Below are 11,973 nucleotides of genomic sequence, written 5' to 3'. Positions count from 1 at the left end.
CCACATTAGGCACAGATAACACACTGTAGGAGAGCCGGTTTTGTTTATTGTTGTGTTGACAATAGTTGTTGAGACTTTTCCGTCTTAATCTCATGGTGGCGCTAGAGGAAAAGTCACCAAAGTCTGTAGGATTCATTGTCTGGGTAACATCAACGTTTGTTTGAAGTTTCAAAGCAATCTGTGTTGTAGTTTTTGAGATATTTCCATCTGAAACAATGTCTGCCCAACTTTGCCATCCATCCAAGTACACACAGCTACTCACACACCCTGGGTGTTTCTCAATGTCGAGGACGCTTGCTTGGTAGCACATGTCTTCCGAGCGTCTTGCTTCAGAAGCGAGGCAAGAATACTTCCTGGCATTCGGAAAACAAAGAGTGGAACAGGCGAGCAAGTGTGCAAGTGTGTGTCATACTGTATGAGAGGCCCCGCCTTACATTTTCCGCCACAGATTTGGGGAAATTGGTCCGTGGGCAAAGCATTGTGGGGATTTTAAGACCGCGGAGTCTACACCATGGATGTATAATAAGGTCTACACATGTGCAGCCTCGAAATTTCTCCAAACGCAGTACGGCGGGCTCGGTAGAATTCCAAGTATGCTGGACATTTGAACAGTCCTTCGGCGGCACTCGAAGACGTAGTATGACAGGGCGGTGGTGGTGAAGTCGATAGGGAGTTGGCTTGGCAACTGGAAGGTCACCAGTTCAAGACCAAGTGCTACCGAGGTGTCCCTGAGCAAGGCACCGTTCCCTACACTGCTCCCCGGGCACTGTTCAAAATGGCAGCACACTGCTCCTAACACTAGGATGGGTCAAATGCAGAGAAACGATTTCCTCACGAGGGATTAATACAATTCCATCAAAAAACTATGCTTAAAATAGTGGCTCTGGAGCAGCTTTACTCGACATCGAGAAACACCCCCTCTCTCCCCGAGCCACGTCCGATAATATTTCCTGTGGCACCCTTGAGGGTTCAAACGGGTTATTGGCAAGAAGCCATAATCCTCTTCCTGAACTCTGGCCCGCAACGGCCATTTTAATGGGGTCAAATACTGAAAGCGGATCACATCACATCCTGACCAGCGGCAAAAACTCTGACGCTGCCGGAGGTGAGAGGACGACTTTCGGGAACACAGCAATGTACCTGGAGCAGCTGATAAACATGGGGATTAAAGGCTGGAGGATCGATAATATTGATGGGTGGTTCATGAGCAGGGAGGCAACATCTGCATGTGTGTGTGTGTGTGTGTGTGTGTGCATGTGCGTGTGCGTGTGCGCGTGCGTGTGCGTGTGTGTGTGTGTGCGTGTGCATGTGTGTGTGTGTGTATGGATTATCAACAAATGCATGGGAACATGTGTGAAATCGGTAAAAGTAGCTATTTAATGCGAGGCTACTTTGCATTATGGTGTAACTAAGCGCAGGTAATTCCATGCATGGACAACAATAGACCTTTTCTTGGGGCTTTCTGGCTCTTTTCCAGCTTCCTCTGTGTTATTTTTGCAGCGACGCTAATCCCGCTTCTAGCAGCTCTCACATCCAGACAAACAGTGGCCATGAGTCTGCAAGATTACGGCTTATAGTGTTTCTTTTTTATCCCACACCTAGTCTATGAGTGTGTGTGTATGGGAGAGTCTTACAGAAGGTGAGAGTTCGTGGATTTGCATGATTACATTTCTATAGTTGGAGATTTAGTTATAAGGAAAGAGAAAAGTACTTAATTGTCTCTCGATTTATCCCTCTAAACATCTTTGACTTTCTGGATTAGGTTGAACATTTTACTGATTATCTTAAAGTATTATTTATTTCCCAACTATACAGGTGTTTTGATATTTTTGGCTGGTTATTGAATGCTTGATTAACATCTTTCCTACTCACCTGTAAATGCAAGGCACACTGCACTGACTATAAAGTATCATTGCATCGTATCGTGACGTATTGTTTGATATCATATAGAAGTGTATCTTATCTTTTAATATACTGATCGTATGATAGGGTATCGTGTGTTATCGTAACGTTTGTTATTATGTCGTATCGGATCGCATTGTATCTTATCGTAACTTATCGTTTCCTATTGTAAGGTTTCTGATTTTATCATATCATATTGTATCATATCTGGTCTTGACTTCTAAGCTGACCTCTTAAGTTGCACCAAATGTATGGTTTAATATAAGAAAAATTGCGAAGTGGGTTAGGGTGAGGGGTGCTCTGGGTTGTCGGGGTCTTTAAGTGAATAAAGGTTGAAGTCAGTTCTACTAACAGGAGCTCTTTGCACATACACTCCACCAGCTGTTAGCACCCTGCATCCCTCTGCTCTACCCCCACTAACACACACACACACACACACACACACACACACACACACACACACACACACACACACACACACACACATACACACACAAGACATACATGACTCACATACACACAGATTTGTTTACACAAATCTTATATGTATGAGCAGTGTCTGAGGATAGTGGGTGGGTTCACTTGATGAAATAAATTCAAATGAGCTATTATAACAAATAATTTAAAGACGTAACTACCCAGAAGATTCTTGCAATATAAACCTAGACGAAAACATTTGAATAACTAAGATTAGAGGAAACTGAAGAGACTAAAATANTACAGAGGCAACACACACAAAGAGGTAACACACACACACAGAGGCAACACACACACAGAGAGGCAACACACACACAGAGACAACACACACAAAGAGGTAACACACACACAGAGGCAACACACACACAGAGAGGCAACACACACGGAGGCACACACACACACACACACACACACACACACACACACACACACACACACACACACACACACACAGACACACACACACACAGAGAGGCAACACACACACAGAGACAACACACACAAAGAGGTAACACACACACAGAGGCAACACACACACAGAGAGGCAACACTCACACCCACACACACACACACACACACACACACACACACACACACTCACATACACACAGATTTGTTTACACAAATCTTAAATGTATGAGCAGTAGCCGACATAAATCTGAGGATAGTGGGTGGGTTCACTTGATGAAATAAATTCAAATGAGCTATTATAACAAATAATTTAAAGACGTAACTACCCAGAAGATTCTTGCAATATCAACCTAGACGAAAACATTTGAATAACTAAGATTAGAGGAAACTGAAGAGACTCAAATATTTCATGTTAATGGGTTTAAATGTCTGCTCCGAATTGAAAATGTTTCCTTTTATTGTCCGGGGAACTTATTTTAGCTCATGATGTAAGGTTACCTCAAATATTGGAAATGAAACCCCGGTCCCGTCCAGACTAAATATACCTAGACATATCATAATCATTCAGAAAACACTGCTTCATCCACATTTAAAGAGTTCAGCTTATCTCAGGATATTAAATAACTCTGGTGGCGTTCCAATCATTATGTATTGAGCTTACTGGAAATAGAAATGTCCCTTTTGGTATAAATACTGTAACTTAATACAACTTTTATCTTTCAGAGTTTTGCTCTTGTAATAGACTTGATGCAATATGTCTCCGTACTGCGTAGTGACAGTTGATGAATCTCATTCAATTGCACCGAATATTACCTCACTGCTCTTTCATTTCCAACACAAAACTTGGTTATTAACCTTGAATTCACCTGCATATTAGTAAGAAATTAAATCAACAACAATTTTGTGAAAAACATTACAATTAATCAAATTGGTAGATCTAAAAATGGAGGTAAAAATCTAAACTAAAGAAGTTGTTTCAAATTATTTTATTATTATGGATTTCTTCCCATCAAAACTGTAGTAAACAAGGCAACATGAATAATATGACATTTTCAAATATTCAGGCCTAACTGCCTAACCTTGAGGGGGCAAAGAAAGCGATGAAAAAATACTTTCTTCAACTTTACAGGTCGTAAAATGACCTTGACATTGACTTTGACTTCCTCAGAGTGAAGCGTCCTCTTCCTGCAGACCTCCTTCTCTCTCCTTTCCAAAGTGAAAATCTGTGGAGCTGAAGTGTGGAGTTCTGAAGTTGAGGTCAAACTAATAGAAGGACATGGAGGTGAAGTCCACAGTCTAACTCCCCTCTCTGGCCATATTTAGAGATGTGACTCTTGGCACCTCTCACAGAAACAGCGTCCCCAGGGGTCAAAGAGGTCGATGCGGTCTGCAGAATCACAACACAATTACAGCACTCCTCCTTAAAGAGATGTCTGAGGAGGCTGCAGGGTGGAGGGGTGTGCTTTTTAAACAACCCTCTGTTGGCTTTTAGCACCACCCCCTGCCGCTAAAATCTTCTGGTTGTCCGTGCTATGCTGCAAAAAGCGTTTGGGTGTCGCAGCGAGCGTGTTGTGATCCTCTCGCTGTCGGAGTCTGTCACGCTCAGCCTGTAGATGTGCATTCATCTGCCTCTTTTAACCACCGGGCTGCTCAATTATTCAGCAGCAGTGTGGAGTCAAACATTCCCATTTAAAGATCTAACACTTGTTTGACCAGCTGAATGTCCGATAGTCGTGTAGAGACAGACAGGAAAGAGGCTGGGTGAGGGGCGAGGACACCAAACACTTTCAGGCCAAAGACACGACAAAAAGGAGAGTCAATAATCCCATGGAATAAAGACTTAGAAACCTTTTAAGCATTTAGTCTATTTCTGACTAAATAAGGCATAAGACTGCAGCTTAATTAAAGGGGCCCTTTTATGCTAATTTTAAGGTTCATGTTTTTTCTTTTACTGGGACATGTCTCCATGCTTTAAAGTGGACCTATCATGCAAAATGTACTTTGTGATGTCTTTTATACATAAACATGTGTCCCCGGTGCGTCGGGGAACTCACGCAGAAAATAAAACTCTCTTTTCCTCCGTACCCAAATCTTTTAAAAACGGGTGTACAACGAGCGGATACAGATACAGATTTGCTGCCCATATGACGTCATTTCGGATGGTGGACCCACAGTGCTATCAGAAACAATGCCTGACGTGTTTTGGACGTAATCTTGCTTTGTTTACATTAGCAAGCCTCGCTAACACTCAGAGCTAACCTGTACTGGAGAGCACATGTGTTTAAAAAGCAGGAAATAAAATAACTCACCTTGTGGTAAACCCGCAAGAGAAAAAGCATTTGAGCTCCATACTGTTTCAGAAATAATCCTTGACGTGGTTTAGAACAGGATGGCGTTTTATCACAGCAGAATTTAACTTTATCTCCGGTAGAATTCTGATCAGGCATTAGCTCCGCCTCCTCTTTTTCTTTTTTTAAGCTAAGGACGCAAAATCTGCGTTTCTCTAACAGGGCTGCAAAAGAGGGGTATGGGCAGTATGAGGGATGGCTACAACGGGTGAACTGTTTGGTATTTTAAGCAAAAGACTTCACAGACATGTTTTATATAGGTATGGCCCGACAATATATTTTTCCAATATAGCATGATAGGTCCACTTTAATGTTCAAAAAGGTCTTTATTCTTCTCATACTGCCTGTGCTGCAGCACCTCTTTTCACACTCTGTCTGAAACCAGAGCCCAGTCTGCTCTGATTGGTTGCTCGGCCGGATCTGTTGGTATTGGTCAATCGATTAGAGATGTCCCGCCCCTTTGCCTATCACGTACAATGTTTTAAAGCGCAAGCCAATAGAAGCGCGAGTGTTACATAGTGATGACATTAGAATAAAAAACCAAGGCGTTCTACTTTCTAATGGAATAAATCCTACATTACTTATTATACCAACAACTGAATATACAAGAATTTTCATATTGGACAATTCTGCAAAACCTTCAATTATGTCCACTGTCTTTATTCTCTATCTATTAAGATCAAACAAATCCATCTTTAACCTGTACTTTTGATAAAAACAGCAGGCGGTTTTGAGTATCCTTCAAAGATAAAGTGGTTGAAGGGTTAATGACGCCTCCTCTCTTAACTTTCTCCCTGATCTCACAGTATCACAGTGTTTGAGGCTCATCAGTCCCCTGATCCATCACATCCTCGCCCCCCTTCCTCGCCCCTCCCCACCCCCCCACACCCTCTTTCTTTTCCTTTGACCTATCCTTCACCAAGGCCCAGGGTAATCCCATTGAGTTTGGGCAAAACAGAGTTTAAGGGGGAAGGAGGGGTGAGGCGAGAGGCAAGAGGGAGGTTAAGGAAATCGGTTTTAAGCTTCAAACATCACAGACTTCAACCGGCAGCTACAGTGTGTGTGTTCACTGAAAACAAAGATATATAACTTTTTTCTTTTGTTGCATGAGTGTAACTTCAGTCCTGAAATGCTGGCTCATTCACTGTTAACACATGACTGGATTTAGAGGTTTTCAATGACAGCAACAATGTCATCCTTGAATTTAAAGGCTAGTCAGACAGGAAGCACTGAAGAGACGTTCATACTTCTCTAAAACTTGATTTTACGTCTCTGAAAAGGCCTGTCAGCATTAAGTTGTATGATTCTTTGACACAATCGCTTGGTAAAAAGTACAATTTCTCGACTGTTCTCGTTACATTTGCACATGTTTGAATGGCCTAACCTGATTACGTTGCATTGCAGCAAAAGATAAGCTGGACTGAATTGCGTTTTACTATATTTGCATCAATTCTGAATCGCCATACTAGCTTCTAAAATGAATAAGAAGGATGCATTTTCTTTTCCAGGACTGAAGTCTGTCTGAATGAATGCTTGTTGTAAGCCCTTACCTTATGTAAAGCGGCCTTGGGTCCCTGGAAAGGCGCTATATAAATGAAATCTATTATTATTATTATTATCATTCATTGACCAGATGTATAAAATGTCTTTCATAAAATAGAAACAATTCATCAAAAGTTCGGTGAAAAAACTGAAACGTTGACTTTATTAAGTGTATTATGTTTGCAGATTTCACATAACTGTATTAGGTTAGTTTAAAGCAATAATATTAAGTTGAACCCAGTGTTGTAGTCAAGTCACCAATTCACGAGTCCAAATCACTCTCGAGTCACCACTCTTCGAGTCCGAGTCACCCAAGGAGAGTCCGAGTCCAGGACTTGAGTATCTCTGGAACCCGCCCACTATCCTCTAACTTAATGTTATTGCTTTCAACTAACCAAATAGAGTTATGTGAAATATGTTGACATAATACTGCATTGTTACTGTTAATAAAGTCGACGTTTCAGTTTTGTCAGTACAAACAATGTTTGCTAATACAAAATATCCACATTAACACACCTGCTCTGTTTTAAAAAGTGTTACTAAAGGTTGAAATTGCTCACAAATCTGTATATAGCCTAAGCTATCAGAGAAAGTAAAAAAGAAAATATCAAATAATCTGGAAAGCACTTGAGTTTCCATGCTCAGTCTTTAGCTTCTCTGTAAATCGTTTTCTGACAAATCAGTTTGTTAAAGCTTTTAAAGGAAGAAGTGTAGAGGTGACGGGTTAGTCGGGGGGGGGGGAGAGAGGAGGAGAGGGGTGAGTTGGAGACGTCGGCCCTGCATTTGAACTTAACCTGGCTGTGGCCCGGGACTGACGCAGCAATTAGCACCAGGGATCAGCTTCAAAAGGAACGGCACAGTGTGAAGCTGGTCTAATTAGTCATATGAACGGAGGCAACAGACCGACCACTGCATGCCTGAAGCTCCTGGGGCGGGGGGAGGGTGTGTGTGTGTGTGTGTGTGTGTGTGTGTGTGTGTGTGTGTGTGTGTGTGTGTGTGTGTGTGTGTGTGTGTGTGTGTGTGTGTGTGAGGCTGATTCACTCTGGTCAACAGCAGGTGAATGAGAGTCCACGTTGGTGAAGATATGCTTCAGATCAAAGCGTTGTCATGTCTGCTATCGTGTGATCTTACATGATCTGTTACTGAAATAAGAAGAAAACATCCCCACTGATTCTCTGCAGGAATATCGGCTTATTAGCAAACATCCGAGCTGTAGCTGATCCCAATAACAAGAATGTATACCGGACACGTTGAGTGGAAGCATGTAGCATGAAGCAAGGGGAAAAAAAGTTTATTGATGCCTATCTTAGGGCATGTCCACACTTATAAGGGTACATTAATATTACTAATCTTTCCCTTTTGATTTGGAACTTCTTGAATACTGGCACAGCCAATCATGTGGTTACTGATCTGTATTGATGTTTGCTTTGAATCCTGAAAAGAGATTAACCCTAATTTAAGAGACAGACAGTAAAATCTAGTTTTCCCACTTAATGCAAACTCAAAATGTCCTCCATGTTTACCATAAACTTAGTATTATGTATAGTTTCTCTAACAGTAACTCTGTGAGCATTCACCAAGACTTATGCTAAGCTAACGTGAGCTCAACACTTCACAGAGATGTTCAATGTATGTTAGCAGCCCCGTTATTTGTAACCTTTAAATGTGAACAACTTGTACTATGATAATGCTAAGATGCGAGTGTTTAGCAGTTATAACGTTAAGCACATTCACCATCTCAGTTAAGCGTGCTAAGAAGAAGTACAGCAGAGGTGCAACTAATCTGTTTTGCTCATAAAAAATATATTGGAGAAACAAAGTTGAACCTCTTATGGATTGATTAAATCCATAGTTGTTGAGATATTCAACTAAAAACCTCATGATCCAGGAAAGGTCAGTGGATCACCAAAGGTATTGGGACGCAAAGTGGGGGAATTATGAATGAAAGTACAGAATGACGTAGACATTTTTTAAAAGACATGTGATGAATTTGACCAGTTGGTGGCACCATGAGACGTCAGCGAATCACAAAAAGTCTTACAAATTCCTTCCCTGAGAACTAGGCATATCAATATCTGCTTTTTTCCCCCAACCTTTTATGTGGGAATATCGATAGTCTTACATATTAATTTTCAAACTAATTGCAGATATAAACCAGTTTTTCCAACATATCATAATGTCTACTGATATTGCAATGTCCCACTGATCGATGCAGACATGAAATACAATGCTACACATTCATGGGCAAATTAAGAAAACTACTTCAACTTGCGAAACATGCAACTTTTATTAATAAGTATCATACCAATGCCTATATTTCACTTTAAAGCCTTTATTGCGCAATACCAATGACGTGCCGATATCATCGTGTATCCCTAAAGACAACCGTGAATATTTGAAGAAAATGGCATTGTGAACTATCCAATACATGTTGGTAAACTCCAGTCTGAAACAAAGACATTTCCATTGCATTAGCAGCTATTGTGGCTCAACACCAGATTTAAAGATCGTATATTATCATCCTGTATAACTCCTTCTCCTCAGATATCAGCCCTCTGTGGCCCCCCCCCCGGCCCCGCAGGTGAACGCTGACATGTAATATGCACAAGTATCTGTGATAATGGGGATTTACATTGACAAAACAAACCTATGCACATATATTAAATGTAGGCAAATAGTCGCCTGCTCTGTAATCGGGTAAAAAATCGTGGCTGAGGTGAAAGGGTCGGGTCACAACAACAAGCCATTTCATTACTGTGGCTCAAATGTCCCAGGATGCAATTCAATCACGGAGCGATTATTTTTCTTCAGATTCCACTCTGAGGGGAATTGGCTGTCGTTTGTTGCTGACCTTTTCACGCCGCGGCCATTTATCCCGGGGAATAATTGTTGGGATGCTTTCCTGGTCATATCCCTGAGTGCTGCAGCACATATCCTGTTATCTGCCACTGCTCACAAATACTGATGTGTTCAGGAGCCGCAGCACACTCTGCCAAATACATATCTATTGATACAAGCCATTCCAGTGTCAGGTTTTCCATATTTTCAGATACTGTATAAGGCGGTCATTATTGAAAAAACAACACCTGCCTTCTTCTGGTGATTCCTCTGGTGTCCAATGTTGTCTTTTAACCCCTTTCTTCCCTTCATTGATCATCCATACCAACGGTCATTAACTTGCTATAAGCAGCGGTTGGTTATGGAGTATTAATAACCTCTCAAATGTCCGAATTGACCAATCGGAATCGAGTATTCAACTAAGTGTAATAAAACCGTTTAACAGTGATATGTTTGGCAGGTATTACATTCATTTCAGCAAAACTACGCTGGGTAGGCAACAATAATGGTCTGGAATGATATCTTTTCACCCAGAATGTAAGTATATCTTCTTTTAGGGAATATCCCAATTGATTATGGTGCCTTTTTCTGATGTTCTGAAGTCTCTTGACACGTAGATAGGCTGTATTGTCGTGGTACTTCTTAAAATGTTCCAGTTATAAACAGTACAACTCTCACAGTTTCTCTGGCACCGGCAAGAAATGAACTCAAAAGCACCACAACACAAAAAAAGGTTTAAGTTAAAGTCTCAAATAAAATAAAAAGCCGAAAGTGGAGGAAAACACACCAGGAGGGGAGGGGGTAACACAGGGCCAGGATGTGGACAAAATAATAATTATGTAACTGTGAACAGTTCTGTAATTGTGTTTTGAGTAATACTTATTCATATATATTATTAATACTTCCTTTATGTTGGGAATCTGGCCGCCTCTTTTTTAGAAATCCGGCAGCTTCATACTTAAATACTAACAATAATAATATACATTTTTACTATCTAGCGCTTTCCTGGGCACTCAAAGTCACTTCACAAAACATTTCACACAACAGACAGAGATGCAAAATAGAAAAATGCAATAAAATACAAAGAAACTATAGAATAAAATCACTGTGAAGTTATGACGTTTAGCAAAAAGGCGAGTTTGAAGAGATGTGTTTTGACGGCTTGTATTTCATGTATTTTCTAACTTATCATGTGCTGAAATAATGATACCATGCATGTGGGAAAGGAATAATAAGCATGATTTTACCTTTTAAAGGCATAAAAAAGTGCATATATAGACCAACTTATTCAACATATCTTTCAAAAAACATTTGTAAGATATGTCAAATGTCGGCTATAAACCGTCAACAATAAATCAAACACCGTAATAACAACACATCCTTTTATATCTCTGTTAGATCCGTCCTGTTCTGTATTCAGCTCTCCTCTCTCTCAGCACCATCTGTTTCCTCGGCTCTGTTTCTTTAAGGCTGCACTGGCCCCTCAAAGTGTGAATAATATTCAGTAAGGGGGTAACGCTTAAGTGGGAAAGCTTTTAGCACATTATCCACTGGCAATTGCAACCGTAATCGAGTTTGCCGGCGCAGGTCTCTTATTAAATATCTGCAGCAGCAGGATTTGCATTCAGGAGTCGCCTAATAGGTTTATGTGAGCCTCCATCTCACAGAGAGGAGAGGGAGTGACATTGAGGAGACACACACACACACACACACACACACACACACACACACACACACACACACACACACACACACACACACACACACACACACACACACACTGACACCTAGAAGAAATCTGAAGTCAGCGTTTTGGTATCATGTTGCCTTCAGGTGCTTCTCGTTCTTCTGTAACAATAAAATCAGTCTTATAGTATTTTTATTTTGTATTTATGTTTATATTGTTTATATTTGATATAATATATAATAATATTGTTAATTCTCTTTTCACTTTTTAAAGTATTTTAAAGGTCCCATGTCATGGCCATTTCTACTGATCATATTTCCATTGTTGAGCTCTACTAGAATAGATTTGCATTGTGCAATTTTCCAAACTCACATTGGTTTCTCATACAGCATCTCTGTGTATTCTCTCTCTGTCCTGAACGGCTTGTTGGAGCCCCTGCCCCCCCCCCTCCCTGTGAGCCCAGTGGCCGTCTGCGAGACAGCGAGACACAGCTAAACCCAGCCTGAACACACACACACACCCGCAGCCTGGCTGGGAGTTTGTGTGTGTGCTCACACACCGACTCACAGCCTCGCTGCGTCCCACCGTCTCAGGGAGAAGAAATCATCGGAGCTGCAGCTGAGAAAAGATTGAGTGAGTGTTTGAGGAAGTCCGCCGATTGGTCCATTTGGACCAATGGGTCCATTTGGGCTTGGGCCCGTCACTGTACCCAAGAAGAAAACAATGGAAAAAGAGAAATCTCCCACGAGGCGTTCTGGGGCAGCATAG

This window comes from Notothenia coriiceps, unplaced genomic scaffold (genome assembly GCF_000735185.1).
Source record: "Notothenia coriiceps isolate Sejong01 unplaced genomic scaffold, NC01 NC01_scaffold00020993, whole genome shotgun sequence".
NCBI classification, from domain to species: Eukaryota; Metazoa; Chordata; class Actinopteri; order Perciformes; family Nototheniidae; genus Notothenia; species Notothenia coriiceps.
Note: the sequence above shows the minus strand (reverse complement) of the source record.